The sequence below is a fragment of the Toxorhynchites rutilus genome, chromosome 1 (genome assembly GCF_029784135.1).
Source record: "Toxorhynchites rutilus septentrionalis strain SRP chromosome 1, ASM2978413v1, whole genome shotgun sequence".
NCBI classification, from domain to species: Eukaryota; Metazoa; Arthropoda; class Insecta; order Diptera; family Culicidae; genus Toxorhynchites; species Toxorhynchites rutilus.
This window is the reverse complement of record NC_073744.1, coordinates 41,383,950-41,405,396: the sequence shown is the minus strand read 5'-3', so window position 1 is coordinate 41,405,396 and position 21,447 is coordinate 41,383,950. Positions and strand designations below refer to the sequence as shown.

The 21,447-nt window shown below is 37.7% G+C and overlaps 1 protein-coding gene across 2 annotated transcripts in view; it reads left to right on the top strand.

Moving 5' to 3' along the window:
• The first annotated feature begins 336 nt into the window (after window positions 1–336).
• Window positions 337–21,447, top strand: part of LOC129763160 (elongation of very long chain fatty acids protein AAEL008004) — a 213,991-nt gene continuing 192,880 nt past the window's right edge. The window contains exons 1-2 of one of the 2 annotated variants that reach the window (XM_055762074.1): window positions 337–564; window positions 634–1,005. The gene's annotated coding sequence lies outside the window, so the exon portion shown is untranslated. Of the gene's footprint in view, window positions 1,006–21,447 lie in introns of both variants that reach the window. The other variant, XM_055762033.1, reaches the window with a different exon arrangement.

Below are 21,447 nucleotides of genomic sequence, written 5' to 3'. Positions count from 1 at the left end.
ACAGAGAAGCAGAACGGGGAGGCTTGCTTTCCACCGAACCCCAGTGTGACCGTGAAAAAAGGAGCCACCTTGCTTCTCACCGTTGCCACCGCTACCCATCTGGGGAAGAGTCAGGATCGGGCCGTTGTGGAAAAAGAGCCCCTAACTTGTTTTTGTTTTGTTTGTGTTTTTTCTTCAGTATTATTTCTTCATCGCAAAATGTGCCGCGAGAGCAAAAAAGGCACTGAGAGCAGAGGACGAGCGGATGCACATGCGGTGTGCACGAGCGAGAATGAGCAAGCAAGCCTTTGGGGTGGGGGAATTCTGTAAAACCGAGGAAAAGTCTAAAGGAAGCTTCAGTTACATTCGTAGGTTTACTTAAGATCGGTCCGGTCCCTGAAGCCCTCTTCCCCATTCTCAAAGTGTAGCAGCAGCGAATAGACGGATAGTTTTTTTTTTGTGAGCGGAAGTGTTCGGTTGAAAGTACCCAAAAAAGCAAAAGTTTTACTCACATAAAGAATTCGGAAGGATTCGAAAGGTTGAAAAGTTCCTGGGGAGAGTGCTGCTCGCTGTCAAAAACGCACAGTGAGTGTAGACTCAACAGTAATCGGAACGAAGTGTTTTGTTGACGGTGTGATCTCTTACCTTTTTCAGCGGGGAAAAGGATATTTACAATAGAAGAATCAACAATTTGTTTTGGTTTTGGATTTTAAGTTCGGTGTTGGTGTGAAAACAAGTGGTGAATTGCCATTCAAACCGAAACATTAAGGTCAGTTCAATCGACCGGATTTCCCACGATTTTTGCTTTGAAAATTGTGTGTGTGAATAAAGGCGAGATACGGTTTTGGTCAATCTCAGCTGCTGGAGCAGAAAGGAAAACTCGAGTGTGCAGTGTGAATCCTGGAATAATTACATAATATTTTGGGAGTAGTATCAGTGCTGCAATCATCCAGCATCACTAGCAGCAGCAGCAGCAGCAGCAGCGGGGGATCAAAGGGAGTCGAAGGCGGAGAGACACTCTAACAGGTAGGTTGAGATGAGATGGATCGCACTCTGGGAGAGTGTGTTTTCATCTCTCGGGTGTTGGGAGGCTGAGGTGGGGTGGGGGTCGAGCTCTATGCGAGCCGTAATGATGCGACTCGGTTGATATGGAACGGGGTCAACTCCTCGCGAGATATCTCAAACCGAACGCAAACTGTTGATCTACTCAAGTGCAGCACCAGCAACATCACCTCAATTGAATCATTTTCAATTATGTTTTATCGCCTTTTCTGCTGTGTGCCCTTGCTCTCTTTAACTCGGGAGGCGTCAAAAGACGCTGAATGACCCTTTCGCTCGCTGTCGTGTGCACCAAGTGAGCAGCAGCAGCATGAGGGTGCTTCACAAGCAGTTGTGAATTCACGGTACATGGTTGAAGGGCTCTCTGAAAGACGCTTCGTTACCGAGAAAGCAGTTCATGTAAGGGATTATTGTTTCATGAAAGGTATTCCATTCCTTGGAGCGGTATGATTGAATCGATGTCCACAATCCCAATTGTTCTATATTTGAGGTGTATGACTTACACCGCGTTTCATAACTATAGAACCACTCATTTTCTCTGAGTTTCCAGAGATATGTGAGAAGCCGGTTGGATTAAAGTATATAGTGTAGGATGTAGTAACTATCTTCATTTATAAGACTGGTCATTTGAACTTTATTGTTGTGTGCAGGCGCGAAACATTCGAAAAACTGAAATTTCCGTTTTTATACTATAGAACTACAGGCCGGACTCAATTATATACAGACTCGATTATATGTGATTCGATTACATACAATTTTGGACTCGATTATATACAGTTTGGAATTTTTTAATATTTCAAATATGACTTATTTCAAGAAGAAATGTAACCTTTCAACGTTAAGGTGAAATTCAAGTGGCTATTACATGTACAGTGGGGTAAAAATCGTGATTTTTGAAAATTTTGGCTGAATTTTCCCCAGGAATTGTTTATATCGATATATCGCTTTATATCGCAGCCAAATTAAGAAGGATAGAAATTAGGTGTCAATGAACAAATTGTAGAGCAGTTAGAGAACTTCAATTTAATTGATAGAAACAATCTAGTTCAATCTATTTTTTTAGGATAAAATTAATAATAACGCATTAACAATTATTAACATTTAAGTGTTTCACTTCCAAAATGTTATTAAAATCCACTAATTTAGTTGTTCCACTATTGTATCATATGATAAATTTTCTCATCTTTCAAATGAAAGCAACAGAATTGTTTTCCGTAGCGTACCTCTCAATGTAGAGCCAGTTTGAGGCAACAGAGTCCGAAACAAAAAAAAGTTCTATAACTCTGTCATTGTTGAAATTTGAACATATGCGTAGAAGGATTTTTTCCATCAAATATGATCTTCTATCACCTTCTGAGAGAATCTGGATAATTTATTTTTTTTCATATGAGAAAGTTGTTTTCTGACTTCAAGGGGATGAATCAAAAATGAAATTCTTCTTTTTATTCAAAAAAAAAAAAAGAAAAATACATGCAAAAAAACGAATAAGAAAACATGAAAACATGAAATGGCATGGCAACAAATGGGTTATTGTTGCCATGCCATTTCATTTCCCAATTGATCTAGTATTTGAGTCGCACAATACTCCAGTGGCTGTGATCACCCTAGCATATAATGAGCGCTCGAGTTTGCGACAATCATTTAACAACACAATTGTGTGGCTCAGAAACATTTCTCAGCGATCAGTTGAAGCTGCAAAAAAACGTGTAAACAGATTAAACAGCTCTAATAATGTCACATACTGTAGATTCTTAGCGAAATTATGGTGTACTCATGAGCCCAAAGAGTTGTCTGCGAAAATATTTTTTTTTGACTCGATTATATACAGGACTAGCTGACCCGGCAAACTTCGTCCCGCCAAAAAATTGTTTTTTGTTATCGATACCTTCAAACATTCACGTTTTCTTACTATGAGCAAGTTCATGGGTCCAATCGCAGAACTGTTCATTGATTGATCTTCTAATAGACCCCGTTGAATTTACCTTTTACTATAAAATTCCTAGTATTTCTAACAAAACTCATCATTATAATATCAGATTATTTTCAGACACAATTCTCGTTCAAGATTTTTCAACCACTTATAAATAACATTTTTCTCCGTTACATGGAATAAATGTTTTATACAGAACATATAACAGGATAAAGACAGCTCTAAATCGGACAATTACTTCCTCGAGTTCTGCTCTTATCAACACATTCGGCGACACTTTTTATTAGTATAGATAGAAGAAGATATAGGAGTGCGTTTCATCGCATTAAAATCCATTTCCAGTTTCGAACAAAGATCAATTTCGCTAGCGCAAACATCAATTGGAATAACAGCACTTGTCACTATGTAATTGTAGAACATATGGGAATTTAATTTTCCGATTTTTTTTCCTTCAGAGTTTTCGGAAAATTTTCAATTGTCATGTTTGGTTGGAATATTTTTGTGTAATATTTTATGGGACCCCCTCTCCATTCCAGAGAAGGGAGGGATGCCATACCATCATAGAAACATTTCTCATACCCAAAAACAGTCACATCCCAAATTGTGCTCGATTAGTTCTCGAGTTGTGCGGAAGTTTGTGTTTAATTTGTATGGCAGCCCCCTTAGAGAGGGGGAGGAGTGTATTCACCATAGAAACGTTTCGTGCCCCGTAAAACCTTCACATGCCAAATTTGGCTCCATTTGCTTCATAGTTTTCGAGTTATGCAGGAATTTGTGTTTCATTTGTTTGGCAGCACCCCTTAGAGAGGGGGGGTGGAGAATCTAACAACCATAGAACCATTTATTGCACCCTAAAACCTCCATATGCCAAATTTCCTTTTCATTTGTTTGATTATTTCCCGAGTAATGTTGAAATTTGTGTTTCATTTGTATAGCTGTCCTCCCTTAGAGAGGGGGGTGGAGAGTCTAACCATCATAGAAATATTTATTGCACCCTAAAACCTTCACATGCCAAATTTCGTTTCATTTGCTTGATTAATTCTCGAGTAATGCAGAAATTCGTGTTTCATTTGTACGGCAGACCCCCCAATAGAGAGGGGGGTGGAGAGTCTGACCATCATCGACACATTTATTGCACCCTAAAACCTCAATATGCCTAATTTGGTTTCATTTGCTTGAATAATTCTCGTGTAAAGCAAAAGTTTGTATTTCATTTGTATGGCAGCCCCTCCTTAGAGAAGGGGGAAGGGTCTCAAACTATCACGAAAACCTTCTCCGGCCTCAAAAACCCCTACGTACCAATTTTCATGTTGATCGGTTCAGTAGTTTCCGAGTCCATAAGAATCAGACAGACAGACAGACAGAAGTCCATTTTTACATATATAGGTTCGATTATATACAGTGAAAATAAATAAAAAAATGTGTATAATCGAGTCCGCACTGTATAGAACAAGATGGAAAAGACTCACTCCTTTAAAAAATTAATGTCAATTTCACATTGATTACGATAAGTTTCAAATTCGTAGGTCATCTTTAGTTCTCAATCGGTGCAAATATCCCTTCCGGGGTGGTTTTGACCAAGCTGCGTCATGTTGTAGCGTGTATCTCGTTCTACGCAGAGGGTACTGCTCGTTTAAGATCACCCCTTTAAAGTTCTTGATAATGTTTTGATATGATAAACAACCTGACCAGTCCAGAATTTAAAGCCCATATTCATTTAACCATATCATGACTTTCCGGATTTTATGAATTGATGCCAAAAATCACCTAATCATCACGGTTTTTTTTGTGCACGAACAGAAGGAAATGATTCTGAAGTACTTCATTGCTCTTTTGACGATTCATTCGTGTTGATGGTAAGCTAACTAAACCAGGCCTTTTTAAGAAAGTTCTCTCCAAACCATAAAAATCCCATCTCCAAAGCAGTGGGCCCAAAACCTAATGAGGAAGCTAATCCCATGGGATTCCTTATTTCAGGAGAGCTTCTCTGATAAAAATAAATTCTACTGGAATAGAATTCATTCATACTGGAAGTACTTACGGAATATGTCATGTAGTTTTTCAACTCGTAAATTTTCAGGCGGCAGTTTGATGATTTGAGGATCTTTGGCTTCAGATTCTGGACTGGTCAGCTTGTTTACCAGATCAAAACTCTATTAAGAACTTATGAGGAGTGATTTTACGAATAGTAGATGCAGCTTACAAGAAGTATGAGTGATTTGAAGAGCTTAAACGAGCAGTATCCTCTGTGTAGAACGAGATACACTCTACAACATGGTGCAGCTTGGTCGAAACCACTCTGAATGGGTTATTTGAACGAGAACCAAAGAACTAAAAATGACCTACGAACTAAAAATTTCGTAGGTCATCTTTAGTTCTTCAATTCTCAATGTAAGTTTTTAGAAACTTATTGCAATCCATGTGAAATTGACGTTAATTTTGTGAAGGAAAGAGAGTTCTTCCATCTGGTTCTATGGTTATGAAACACTGGAATTTTAGTTTTTTGACTGTTTCGCGCCTGGAATAGAGTTCAAATGGCCAGTCTTGCGAATGAAGATAGTTATTATATCCTAAGCTATATACTGCAATTCAACCGACTTCTTACATATCTCTGAAAACTCAGAAAAATGGAGTGGTTCTATAGTTATGTAATGCAGTGTAGTACTTATAGAATAATTATGAAATCAAAAATATAAAATATAACTTCATACTATACTTGTACTTGCTCATTTATATTATGGACGATCTTTCGAATCTCCTAATGATATGACCAGTGATGTAGCGTGACCGGGTGACTCCCAGGGCGGGTCACTGGGTGCCACCCCTCTAAACATATCTAAACATGAAGTGTATTTATTATAATATTAAATAGGCCGAACAAGAAATCACAAAATTTTCACGCGTTGGTCACTGGAACTGACAGTTACTGAGACCGACACTGATATTGTATAAGTGCTCGCATTAAGTGCGCTTTCGCTCTCTTGTTGAGGCTCAATGAATGCGCATCAATAACGAGACGGGGCTCAACGTGTTAAACATATCTGTCCCATCGTTGACCGCAAATTTTTAATCAATTTCAACTCTGGTAAGCCTCTGCCCAAGATAGCACAGAATCGTACACGGTTAGAAACAGTTTCAAATTCACTGTAAAATTTGGAACCGATTTATGGAAGTCCCACCTCAGGATGAACTGTAACACATCCAATGCAATCTCATGAATGACATCATCATAATTAATTTCAGCGGCCTTCAAATGGTACGGAGTCCTGGTATCTCTAGCAAAAACTGCCTTGCCGAAACATCGTAGTTTCCAGTTTGTCAAATCGATGTTTTCAGTTCGTTGTCAGGTACTCATAAAATGTGTCTAGTTTGAATTGCTTCAAAAATTTCGGCTTCTTCTTTAGGCGATTTTGAGTTCTTGTAATTCCCGATGAAAATGACCAATGCACTCCAACATGCCCTCTTCCATCATTGGACCGGGTCCGGAAGATCTTTCGCCTGGTTTGCTCATTTGATCTTATCTAGCTATCTAGAAGTATTTTAGGAATTCTCCTTTCAGAAGTAAATATTAAATCAATGGATTTAATAAAACTTTTTTAATGGCCATTTCGACTAGACTGTTCAACAGCGAGAAGAATTATCAGTGCATTGAGCCTGATCACAGCGTTACTCAGAGATGGTCCTTTGGTTTGCAAATATTCAGTGCTAGATCTATCTCATGCGGCACAACGCATCAAAAGTATAACACAGACAACACAGATAACACAGAAGTAAGTATTCATAAACTTCTGGTAGGAGGAACCATGCATTTGATCTAGTATTTGAGTCGCACAATACTCCAGTGGCTGTGATCACCCTAGCATATAATGAGCGCTCGAGTTTGCGACAATCATTTAACAACACAATTGTGTGGCTCAGAAACATTTCTCAGCGATCAGTTGAAGCTGCAAAAAAACGTGTAAACAGATTAAACAGCTCTAATAATGTCACATACTGTAGATTCTTAGCGAAATTATGGTGTACTCATGAGCCCAAAGAGTTGTCTGCGAACCCTATGGACACTGAAACGGAACTCCTTCATTTGATCCTGTCATGGTTGATGCGGTCGAATTAGTGGAATTATCCCTCCAAACAGTTTTACTGCTTCAAAAGCTTAACTTAAACAATGGAACATCAACACCAAAGATGCCAGGTTTGAAGACATGTCTTCATTTTGAAGACATTTGACTTACTGTGAAGACATTTAATTTCGTGAAGGCATTTTGAAGACATTATGAAATATGTGAAGACATTTCAGTATGACAGTGCGTTGGTTTTTGAGAGATATTGTTTCCATGGAATTTTATTGGCCGAAAATATCTATCAAACTTTGTTTAGAAGTGAGTGATGCATTTTGATGTCCTCCGATATCATGTAAAGACATATGAATACATTTTTTTCGTACCATGTGAAGACATTTGAAAAAAAAAATGTAGGGGGTTGTATCCAAGACACGACCCCTTAGGACGTAGGACTACGGAATCGTTTCATTCAATTTACTTGCTTATAATATCGGATATTATTCATAAATGTAAAGAAATTTCATAAATCACTCATTATTTGATTAGTTCCGGTGAGCCTGAAAAGGATAAATTCTAGAAGCAGCGATTCTCTCTTGCCTTTGCGAGCCCAATACACAAAGTGGTAATATATCGCAATTTATTTGTTTATGTCAATGCACTGTTCTGAATATTCATCGCGCTCCCAGCGGTCTTCTTCGCATTTGACACACACACACACAGCCCAGCGTGATTCTCCAACATTGCTCGGCTCCATGTGTTGATTTGACATTGAACATCCACAACGAGTGGAATATTCGCTTGCGTCCACAGCACAGCGAGGAAAAACGAAGATGACACAAAATGAGCAGAATGAGAAAGACAATTCATTCCCACTCGACACTCACCGGCAACAATGCTGCTTCGATGACCACCAAACGGGAAGTGAAAGTTTTCTTCAAAGGATATGCAATATATATACGCCGGTGACAGTGTACTTACTGTGCCAGGGTGGAGATTACGTCGGAAAAATATTCTTTTTGCGTTATCCCATTCGTTGTTTTCATTCTTTCTTCTTCTTTTCCTTCGTTCACGGAGACTTTTTCTATTCTCGCGGTTGTAGAAATTGCCCGTTATCGACAGTACACAACACACAAGGACAGATCAAACGTATGGGAAAATGGGAATGCGATTTTCATCAATTTGAACCATTTCCAAACTATGGGATTGTAATGTATAGCATTACAAACAAAACTTAGAGAATTTCCGATTCGATTGGTATGCGAATCGTTAAAATCCGTTCGCAGCAAAAATAATTATTAACGTTAACTTTATTCCATAACCTGTATTTTGATTTGGCACCCTTATTGAAAGTAGTCCTACGTCAAAATCATCCCTAATCAAATCCGTTAAATACATTAAATACTATGTAATTGAGACTTATTATGTTGCCAAAGTGGATCTACATTGTGAAATAATGGAATCCGATAAACAGTTGCAAATTAATATATGCGTGAAGGATGCACAGTGAATTTATAGACCCGCTTTCCACATAAACATTCAAAAAAAAAAAAAACGCTGCAGCCCACTGCCGCGGCTCGTGCCGTACGATTTGTTTGGCAAAATCAGCCCATCCACCCGTAGCCCCAAAACACTCATCCTCCCTCTCTTCTAACCGATGGATCAGTCTCAGTGTGCATACCTGTATACTGAAATGTGCCCGTTCACCTTCCAAAAGTAACCCAAAACGGGCGCGCTCTTTCTCACTCTGTTTCTCTCTCCTTCTCCCACAATCCGTTAGGTCACTCACTCTCACGAGGCTTTGTCGTTAAGAGTTGACTATTGAGTGTTCACGAGATCGCGAGAAAGAAACACAGCGAAAACATCATCCGTCAATGATAACACACGGTGTGCTCTCGAGAGTGATAAAATAACGGCCGCTGTGTCACTTGGGGCCGCGCGTGGAGACATCGCACCTAACCACATAATAAACACACCAATCATAGCATTGTATGAATTGTGTTTGTGAAACAGAGAGCACAACTGACCGCAAAAAAAACGTGCTGAGTGTTTTGCATGATTTATGAAAAAGGTGGCTCAGGTGACGTGGGGATGTTGGAATCATTTTATTAATGACCTTTTTTCGGTGATTTTGTTTCCCGGCGCTGTTTGGTCTTCAACAAATTATTAACATAGAGTTTGATTCACTGGTAACTTTCATTCGATGGCGCTACTACGGTTTTGGGGAGCCCATAATCAGCGATATGACCCTGCAGTTTGGCGCGCGGAGAACCATTCGCTTGCACATCTAAACCAACGGAAAAGGGTCGACAGAAGTGTCGCAACACCTTTGCAATTAGCCGTGGAGAGATAGACGCAATTTCAAGTTGTCAAATCGACATCATCTTTGCGCGCTGCATGCACAAACGAACTCACGCGCGGCTGTTATTCATTACGCAAAGAAGAAAAAAAACGTATGAAAAAATGGGTGTTTCGGCTGACGATTGCAAATTATCGGGGCGTTTCGAATTATGTTCAACTTATTGTTTTTCTTTGTATGTTTAATAGCTGATGGGGTGATGGAAGAGGTTTTAAATGACACTTATATCAGACCAACCTTTGAAGTGCAACCCGCTTGAAATGTCATCCGTTATTCGATTGTTTTCTAGCCGAATCCGGTCGCGGTAACCATGCAACCCGAGAAACTCTTCCGCCTGGTTGAAAAAGATGATATTGGTGACGTTTATCTGAAACTCCGCTTTTTAAAATCTATAGTCAGCCAACGGTTCCGCATTTTTTTTTACCACAGTTAATACGACAAAAAAAAAGTTGCGAATTTCTTCCTCGTCCTGATGAACGGTGATTTTCTAAATATACTTAATAAAATATGCAAACTAGCAACAGCATTGTGTGGGGTGATTTGCGGGGAATTAATGCCACATTCTGCCATCCAAATTGTGAATGCAAATATCTGCGATCACCGCATCATCGAAGTTTGATTTTTCAAAAAGAAACAGGTTTTGTTTCCAGCGTACCTGCATGAAATTTATGAATGTTGGGGGAAGAAATCCTGCCTCGAAATCGCACCGTGAAGTTGCTGAAAACATAGTCACTGCAAGAGGAAATCGTTTGAACGATTCGCGTTGATTCGATCGCCGGATTGATAATGTCCAGCTGAAGAAACACTTTCGGTTTCTGTTTATGCGCAGTTGAGTTTCTCCAAAGTTGGTTGGAGTGGTTTGGAGTAGTATCCTTGGCGCATTGTATTAGATTGATCATTCTCTCTGAATCATTTGCCACCGTTTAGAAGCTTGAAGTTTAGGCAGAAAGCAATCCGGAAGGAAGTTAATGTTATTAACATGTTAGATATAAGGATAAACTGCTGAAGTATATTCATGTTATACTGGTATTCTACTAAAATTTGGCAGAGTTTGGTATATATGTATATTAGGGTGTCAATGAATGTATGGGAAAAAGTGGAACCTAAAATTTAAAAAAATCACCCTACACAAAATGTTCACCACCTCGAAAAAACATCCTATGCCAAATATCAGCTCAATCGGATTAGAGAGAGTGGCGCAAAGCGGTTAAAGTTTGAGATTTTGAAAATCGAAAAATAACCCAAGGGGGGCGTAGAGGAAATAGGGGTTTTCGAAAAAAAAAAATTGATGCCAAATGTCTTAAAATTGCATGAAACGTCGAGATCTAGTGTCATCTCGAAAAAAAAATTTTTCTCAAAAATAGACACTCTGAGACTTTTTTTTTCGGAATACGAGACGAAACGTATGGTTTTAAGTGCCAATAAAAATAGTTATCTCGATTCGGAACTTGTTGCAAAATGTTGATTTGCACCATAATATACCCTATGCAAAATATTAGCTCATTGGGACTTCATTTATTAGTGTTGCAGATGTTAAAATTTGAGTTTTTTTGAAAATCGTAAAATCACCGGAAAACGGGGTTCTCAAAAAAAATTTTATGCCAAATTTCTTGGAATTGCATGACACTTCAAGATTTATAGTTATCTCAAAATGTTTTTTGTCAAAAATCGACTTTTCAGACGAAGAAACCAAAAACGACGAAGCGCCAAAAAATTTTTTTTTCGAGATAACAGTAATGCGATTTTAAGACATTTGGCATCAACATTTTTTTTTTGAAAACCCCGATTTTCAGTGATCTTTCATTTCTAAAAAAACTCAAATTTTAACGTCTGTGATACTAATAAATGAAGTTCGAATGAGCTAATATTTTGCATAGAGTATATTATCGTGCAAATCAACATTTCGCAGCAAGATCTGAATGCAAAATAGAGATAACTATTTTTATTGGTTCCCATAACCATAAGTTTCGTCTCTTATTCCGTAAAAAAAACTGAGTTCCAGAGTGTCGATTTTTGACAAAAAAAATTATATTTAGCATAGGGTGTTTTTTCGAGGTGGTGAACCTGTTTTATGGAGTAACTTTTAGAAATTAGAGATGACCATTTTCATTGGCACCCTTATGTATATATTCCAAAGAAATTGAATCAAACGCACTTAATGATACACAAACTTTGAATAGAACTCTTCAATGTAAATATCAATGGAAAATTTATGTTTTTCCTCTCTATTTCATGTAACGGTGTATCCTCTGATGGTTATTGGAACCTCGAGCAGTTTTGGTAGCCTTAGAGGCATTTCATTGGAGCAAGGAAGCATTATTTCTTCATTTGAGCTCTAGCCGTGGTACGAACAAACGCACAGACTTCGGAAAAATTACTCTAGAAAAAGAGAATTGACTCAAATAAGAGGTGAAGTAAAGAAGGTATCGAATTTTAGACCAGAAATCTAATGAGTTGTTTTTGAAGGAGATTTTGCTCATGAATGCTCATGAATTACTACTCGAATTCATTCAAATGGGTGTGTTTATAGTGGTATAGAACATTAAGTTGGTAACACGTTCTTATATGCGCGCCTTTCTGACAGCTGTCATTTGTTTTGTGTTAAGTTTGATTTTCAATTTCATCTCGAATGGATTGACACCTCCATGTTGTCATATCGTTTTACTTTCTACTTGAATACCTTGAGTCTGAAAGTTGTTTCCGTTCAGTGAGGGTCTGAAGTCGTCCTCTGGACCCATTGGACAGAGCTGGCATTCGTGTTACGACAAACTTGCCGCTATCATGAAGTCGTAGATGTGGCTATGTTCTAGCATGGAACATTTCATCACAACCACCGATACACATTTGAAAGTCCGTCATATGTAGGCTGACCAAATAGTTCAGAAATGAAAACGGGACACGCAAGCCAAAAAAAAAAAATCATTAAAAAGTAATTTTTTTGAAGAATTTTATTGAGTGATGTAAAGCCAACAATGAAACCAATCAATCAAACATTCTTAGTTGTACCTGCTTTGCCTTAGGGTGGGTTTAGACTAGTGATATATTCATGTGAAAAAGATAATGAGATTTATAGAAATCGCATCAACCGTTTACACTAGCGTGAACTTCTATAATGAATATATTCATATTTTCGGTGAATTTAGTCACCTGACTAATTTAACTTTTACTATAAAATTCCTAGTATTTCTAACAAAACTGTTTCATTTCTATGGCAGACCTCCCCCCTCCCCTCTTCAGAAAGGTATGAGGAGTGTGAACCACCGTAGAAATGTTTCTTGCTCCCTAAAACCTCCACATGCCAAATGTGGTTCAGTTTGCTTGACTAGTTCTTGAATTATGCAGAAATGTATGCTTCATTTGTATGGCAGTACGCTTCCCCCCTCCACCCGAGAAAAAAGGAAGGAGTGTCTAACCACCATAGAAACATTTATTGCACCCTTAAACCTTCTGATGCCTAATTTGGTTTCAATTGCTTGAATAATTCTCGAGTAATGCAGAAATTTGTGTTTCACTTGTACGGCAGAAACCCCCCCCCCCTCAGAGGGGGGGCGGAGAGCCTAACCACCATAGAAACATTCATTGCACCCTAAAACCTTTAGATGCCTAATTTGGTTTCATTTGCTTGATTAATTCTCGAGCAATGCAGAAATTTGTGTTTCATTTGTATGGCAGGTTTCAAACTATCACGAAAACCTTCCCCGGCCCCAAAAACCCCTACATACCAATTTTCATGTTGATCGGTTCAGTACTTTCCGAGTCCATAAGAATCAGACAGACAGACAGACAAACAGACAGAAATCCATTTTTATATATATAGATTTTTCACATTCCAGATGAAAGTTATGTTTGGCATTTCTAATAGCGTTTATAGTTTGAACATTTAGTCGCGAAAATATTTGTGCCCAAATATTGATCATTGAGGAAATTTCTTCCAACAGACACAGTACTATCAGGAAAACACAAAATATTATCAGTAAGCCTCATAAATTCCTTAATTGGGGCTTACATTCTGGAAATTTGTTTTCCACTTCTGAACATATTTGCGCACAACGATTCACAACTGAGATATCATTAATTATAATTCATGTAATCTATATGTTTCAATGTTTCAAATTCGGATTTCTCCATTTTTTCAACAATAACAATAGTTGCTTCACTCTCAATGCTGTAAACAGAGCTGCATTTTTTCATCAATGTCACTGACAACTGACGAGCCACATTAGTCGCATCCTACTGACAAAAATGTTGGTCAAATGGTGACTGACGGAGTACGATGCAACAATTTGCTTGTTACTGAGCTTCGTCTTTACGTTTTGACCGACCAAGTAGGCGGTAAAATTGTCAGCATCGAATTGATGATTGTCGGAGACTGTATTTTATTCTCATCGAGCAAAGGTTCGATTTTCGTTCCGGTTGTTGTTCCCGGTATTTACTGAAGTAAATACTATGTCGAACACGCGATAACGTGTAAGAATGGTATTCAGGTATCCCAACGTAAACAAATGTACCCTGGTAAACGTGTAAACTTCCATTACATCAAGTGGCATAGTATTTCCCGTCTTGACGATCATATGGCACTGACTTGCAACATGCATTGGTCGTCAACACACTCTGACAAACTATTTAGTATCGAAGAGTGAGGGATTTGTTTTGTCGGTTTATATTTTGTTGCACGTCGTTTGGTGGTAATGTTGCAATGGTCGTCATAGTAGCCCAAATATATGCAGTGACAATGACAAATTGCAGCTCTGGCTGTAAATCACGAACCAATCGACCGATTGCTATCAAATTTTGACACGTATCCATTGAAGGATGGCGCCATCTAGACGTCAACCTTATGAACTTTTCAGTCGAACTGTTAATACTGTTTTTTCCCAGACTAGCTTTCCATTTTTCAACGTACTCCAACGCAATATTGTAACAATTTTCCATTTTGCCTCCTCTTCTTCTTCTTTCTTCTTCAATGGCACTAACGTTCCTAGAGGAGCTTCGCCGTCTCAACGTAGTATTACTTGCGTCATTTTTATTAGTACTTAGTTGAGATTTCTATGCCAAATAACACGCCTTGAATGCATTCTGAGTGGCAAGCTCTAGAATACGCGTGATCACAGTGCAAGTCGGAGGAAATTTCTTTGACGAAAAATTCCCCCGACTAGAACGGGAATCGAGCCCGATCACCCGGCATGTTAGTTATGACGCTAACCACTCGGCCACGGGAGCACATATTTTTTTGCCTCCTCTATTTCACCTAAATCAATAATTTTTGACGTAGGACTACTTTTTTCAGTAAGAGTATCAAATCAGAAAACATGTCACGTTTCAATGAAATAGTTTTAAAATTGACAACTATTTGTGCTGCGATCCATTCGAATTGGGAATTCTTTAAGAATTGTTTGATATGTTGTCATTACGATTCCTGTTCTTACCTACCCATACTGAGTTATAATTTTCATATCGCAATGAAAATGAGGCGCGCGTGAATCGCTCGCTTGAAATGTAAATGCAGCGCTCGTTCGTATGGACACTGTGGAAAGAGGAGATATTGTAAACTAACACCATCCGTTCACAACTTATTGGCCATAAATAAGCCATTCGCGATTTTTTATACTCAGTTTCGTTCCAACTAGCGAGCGAGCAGCTGAATCGACTCAGATGTTTGAACAGTTCAAAATCTGTATACTGCAAGCTTCGAAGAGTGTAAATGTAATATGCATTGGGTTCCCTTAGATTAGCAGCCACCCAATACAGAAAGTTTTGCTTGTTGAAAACCCTCTCAGACGGAAGCTTTCCTAATCATTATTCATGTAAAGGGATTGTTGAAAGCTTTTTGCGACTGACATGATCTCGTCCATTTAATTCCTGAGTTAATATGATTTTGTGGGGATGAAATCAAAGTGTAACAACAATATATTTGCGCACAGGTTCGCGTCCCAATGACTACTCAATTGAAACTCTAACTTGTTCCACATTTTCAGGTGTTCTACAACTCCTTCTTCTTCTTCTTCTTCTTCTTCTTCTTCAATGGCACTAACGTTCCTAGAGGAACTTCGCCGTCTCAACGTAGTATTACTTGCGTCATTTTTATTAGTACTTAGTTGAGATTTCTATGCCAAATAACACGCCTTGAATGTATTTTGAGTGGCAAGCTCTAGAATACGCGTGATCACAGTGCAAGTCGGAGGAAATTTCTTTGACGAAAAATTCCCCCGACCAGAACGGGAATCGAACCCGAACACCCGGCATGTTAGTTATGACGCTAACCACTCGGCCAAGGGAGCACAACTCCTATGTACTGCAATTGGGCCGTCAGAATTGTGCATCCTGTAGCAATCACACAGTTTAAACCCGTTCGATTTGCTTTAAGAATCGGAGACCGGTTCAGAGCAGGGAACGTCACAATTTTGACTGAAGTCGCTTCGTTTTTCAATCAGATTGTCTCCATATAAGGCGGGTGCGACGAAGTTCTGATGTTCACCTCACCAAACTGTCTCGAATCTCCACACGACATGGCACCGGTATTTCTACCCTCCATCTAGACGAAGTGGTAAACAAGTGAATTGAATAATATAATTCCGTAGTCTTGCATCAACTCGTGGCCTTTTCTTGGATCTTCTTCTTCTTTTGGAGGAGCCTTGATATTTTTAAAGAACACTTAGTATCTCACTGGTCGAAAGTACGTCTTTTCTTTTATGTTGATGAATTATATTAAAATCATCAAAACTAACAGCAACTTTAATAATAGATACATCATCTCTTTCAACAAGGAGAATGAATGTTCGGAAGTCCACTAACTAATCTCTGGTGAGAAGCAATTTAAGGTATGCGTTTCCAAATATGTCGGCATAATTATTGAGGTGGTATGTAACCGAAAACGATTTGAGAAGCGGTCATGGAAAAAAAAGTGAATGACACCGGAACAAAAGTCTCCATTGATTACTAAGGACTAAAGTAAACAAGTGACACTGATAAAAAAAACGAGCGAATCACACTGAGACAAAAAACTTTACTTTTTTTCACGATATTTTCGGCCAATGGTAGGAATATTAAGGAAATAATATCTCCCAAGAATCCACATACACTATCATACTGAAATGTCTTCACATATTACATAATGTCTTTAAAATGTCTTCACAAAATAGAATGCCTTCAGAGTAAGTCAAATGTCTTCGAAATCAAGACATGTCTGCGAACCTGGCATCTCTGGCGCCAATATAGTTTGCCAAATGGGGTCCAATCTGACAGAAGACAGAATAATCCGCGATGACAGTTGTACAGTGTCGTCGTCTGGTGGCAACTTCTTTCATGTTCGGGGCTATAATTTGGGTTCCAATCTCGAAAGTGTAATCTCTATCAGATTGGAAGGTACAAAGCCAATTGTTAAATTTGAATGAAAATGTTTACATCATGTTATTTAATTACTTAAAACATGTATGACTCTTATTTAACCAATTGTCTGTACATTTCTGATATTTTTACTGAAACTTTTCATTAAAATATATAATTGTCTTCAGACACGATTCTCGTATGAGATTTTTTTCACCACCTGCAAAAAAAAATTGTTTTTCATTTAAAAGGAATACTAGTTTTTAAAAGCGTTTTCATTTCGCCTGCAAATCAGTTATTATCTTTTACGCTCCCAGATCTCCATCTACTAGAAGACATAAGCCGACAAATTAAAATTTAAATTAAATTAGATAGTTTTATATGAAAGTATGTAATTTAATTGGAAATTTGGTATTATAAATAAGTTGACCTAAAAATTGTAAGTCTATTGTATTTAAATACTGAGCAGATTCAAATAACAAATGGATACAAATCTCTGCTCGAAGAAGACACGCACGAAACGTGTTTGCACAGTCCGAGTCCGTAGCAGAACATGAAGTTACACGTCGTCGTGGACGTTCCTCAAAACATTTACCCTCCCCTCAGTTCGTCGAAACAATCACAGTAACGAAGTTCAATGATTCTGCACAAGCTGATTACGAGGACACAGACTGTTGCCGAAAATGTGCCAAATTAGAGCCAATAATATAGTAGTTGCTTTGTAAGCTTAAATCAACTTTTTGCAGCCCATTTCGAGACTAATCCCAATTATATCGAAAACATTCTTAATAAGCCATCAGAGCCATTAAATTTTCCCAACCTAAAACCCAAAATGCGTGAATGGACTTTTAAATGCCTTCTCTTTTCTACGCGACTCACTTTTCGCGCATATTGTTGCAGCATGTAGTGGCGGGTAAGAAACCAGCAAACAAAATGGTCAATCAAGTAGTAAATGTAACTGTAATCAAACAATTGCATAATGACAAGGTCACACCAAACCGACTACGACTAGCGCCGATCGTGGCGATGCATATTTGATATGTAGTTTTGGACCGTTGTATTCTTCAAATGGTAATGTCAGAAAATACTATGGGGAAGGTGACAAACCGCGCGCACTGTGACTCGATAATGATTTGGACATATGCCTCTCATCCGATTTCGTTTTTTTTCTGACTAATTGTTACTCTGCAATACGCGTCGCGTCCAAGAATTTAGTGGCCTGCAATCACAAGCTCTTTATCGTAATCACTCCACCTGTTTCTACACAACTTCGTACCAGATGTCAGTTATCGTTGGTGGATTTGAATTTGATGAATTGCTCTTTTCTTCAAATTTTGTGATAGAAGTATGAAAAGGATGTAACCCTCAGACTGCTTTGAGGCCCGACCGATAATGAACTTTTTGTCTGACCTTCGTTGGTTCCTGCGGATCGATAGTGATTTTTTTTATAAATCACTTTCTAACATTGTTATTGTTGTTCCCAGTGCCGACACTTCTCAAAAGAAAAGTTCACTGTCCACGATAAGACCGGCTCGAAAAAGACAGAAAATTCATTGTCAGTCCCCAGGAACCGACACGGGGCTTAACGTGTTAAGAGCTACTGTATTTTGTGCTGCAATTTTCTTCCAATGGAAACAGAAAACCAAAACAAAACCGCAAATGGTGCAACGAAACTCAACATTTTCAACGCAGTAAAAATTGAACTCGTTGTGCAAAACTCAAAGACTTGTAAACAATATTTTGCTGACAGCAGATGTCGACACTTCATGTTTCAGTAGAAATCAGCTGTCGCCCTACAACTATTTATTGCACATTTTGAGAATTCTGAAAGAACTAAGTTGCACACTCAATACATAAGCAAAACTTAGTACCCGTTAAGATCAGATCACTACAGGCACTCACGGCCAAAGGATACCAATACTACATCAGTGATGCATTTATTTTGACCACATGCAAATAAGTGCAGAGCAGTAACAATTCGTACATATGACACAAAATTGTTTTCGATTTGATTTTAGTTTTAATTTTAAAAACATGAAGTAATAGTGTTCATTCAAATTGTAATTGTAGAGCCTGTTGATCTGGTAGAGATTAATTTGTCTCCCTAAATGGTTATGACCACCTGACATGTCAAATTCACTATATTATGTACTATGTTCTCATTTATGATCGAATATGATATACTGTTGGACGATTTTCCTAAGCATGTAATGTGATTTTTCGCAGTAGTACATTGATTCACATTGAATCATACGTTTATGCGACTCACCAACTACATCTGCCTAATGGGCATATTTGTTGTCGATTGGTTCGATTTTACTACATATAGTGTATATCTAGGTAATTCGGAATAAATCGAATTTATTATTCAAGTGCATTTTGCTCGAAAAAAAAAATTCTCGCAACTTTTTTCCCCAGTTTGGTAAATATTTTTCTTGTAAAAGGAGCAAACGTTTTCATGGCTCGAGGTTTGGTTATTTACCCTTTTGGCTGAATTCCACTCAAGAAAGATCTTTCTGCAGAAATATTTGTAGCGTTAGATTCCTGCCTCACGTAGCTGAGAGACGAAGTCATCGAAAATTCAGGGAACAAAATTTTTATTAGAAATTATATCTAACTGCTATGATTTGAAGCTTTTATTCAACCGTTGATACAACATAGATTGAATACGAAAAAACTTTCAGCAATGAGAAAAACAAAGCACGACAGTCGAAATATTTTTTTAAAGTATTATGCATTGATTCTGATATTTTTCTTGAATGAACTCGAATGAAATAAATGTTGCAATTTGTGTAGTTCGTAATTTAGTTGTTTAAAGGTGAAGGTGGAAGGAAGCCACAAATGGCTGCCACAATGGCGCTCATTTTTTTCATCTCCCTCCTTTATCCCTCGCCCGAAAATCAATAATTTTGCGAAACAGTGTGAAGAAAATGATCGTTTTCGCACACCCATCAAGCAATATCAACCAAACTCTAATCGATTATTCACAAGATATTAAATTTTCATCTGCCGTCGCACTGTATAGTGAAAAACGTCGAAAAACTCTAGCTTGTGCTCTGAAAGTTAAATTTTAATTTTTCAATTTTCCGCAAAGGTTTTTTTCGTATTGGTGAGAGCATCGTTATTTTGTGCGGAAGAACTTGAACCCCATCAATATGTATATCAAATGAAAGGGATTGACTAGCAGAATACAGTTATTTATGAAAAAATGTAAATCCAAAATGGTCGCCACCATAAGATGGCGCCATATATATTTTTTTCACAACCCCATCAATATGGATATCAAATGAAAGGGTTTGCATAGTAGAATACAGTTATTTATGAAAAATGCAAGCCTAAGATGGCGGCCACTACAAAATGGGGGATTACAATTTTTTTCAGAACCCCATCAATATCAAATGAAAGGGCTTGACTAGTAGAATGCAGTTATTTATGAAAAATGCAAATCCAAGATGGTGGCAAGATGTTTGAATGTTTGTAGGGTTGTCCCACATAAATGAAAAATTGGCCCCGTTCCTGTTGACTGATTGATCTGAAATTTGGAACATACATTTAATTCTACTGTCATAATAAAACTGCGTATTCCATGACCTTGAAAAATTAAATTTACCCGTCGTTAAAAAATGGCTGAATGGCTCATTTTATTTTCTAGTTTTTTTTAGTAAGTTATCTGTATCATTAGTATACTTCTCTACATTAAAACCATGAATGTATGTTCCATTTTTCAGATCAATCATCCAACAGGGACGGCGTCAATTTTCTATTTTCTAATTTTCTATTAACCCTACAAAACACTCAAACATACATACAAACAGGGCAAGCTGAATGGAACCATTAAAAAGTAATTGTTTATTTGGGAACTGTGGTCATCTTGGATTTGCATTTTTCATAAATAACTTTGCTTTACTAGTCAAGCCCTTCCATTTTATACTCATATTGATGGGGTTCTGAGAAATATGTAATCTGCAATTTTGTAGTGGCCGCCATCTTGGATTTGCATTTTTCATAAATAACTGTGTTCTACTAGTCAAGCCCTTTCATTTGATACCCATATTAGCTATTCAATATGGGATTATACAAATTTTTCAAAACATCCGAAAATCAGAAATAAAATACTCCGGATAATCGCGGCTAAAATTCCGGATAATCGAATCCCGGATAATCGAGCCCGACCTGTATCGCTATATGCAGTGTTATATAGGTATAATACCATTTATTTTATATACCCTCGTTGGGTCAAATCGCATATCAGTGTAACAATCACCGTAATATCGTTATACAGCCATTCCATGTCAAACCGATATAGTGGTTCTGGGATTTTAATGTTTTATTTTTTCTTTATCGCAAAATATTAGACCCATATTTTTGTTTTTTCATTCGGGTGCCCATTTCCATTTTAGGGTGGCCCGAAAAATTCATTTTTTCACCCTTTTCCCAAAAATGACTTTTTTCGAAAATTTAATATTTTTAAACTACTGGACCGATTCAGAAGATTGACATATTAAATTAAAGACAATTAATTGGTTTTTTACAGAAAAATGTTGCACTTGCAAAAAAAATTGGATTTTGTTCTCGTAAATATTGGCTCCATATACGTATATAATATGGCATATACATATATCGCCTTCGTTTTTGCATGTATTGATATGGATTGATACGAACGAACTACTGTATACGTATATGAAACTTTACCCTCTATGATCAGAAAGTACCGGAAATTTTTAAATAAAACAAAATAT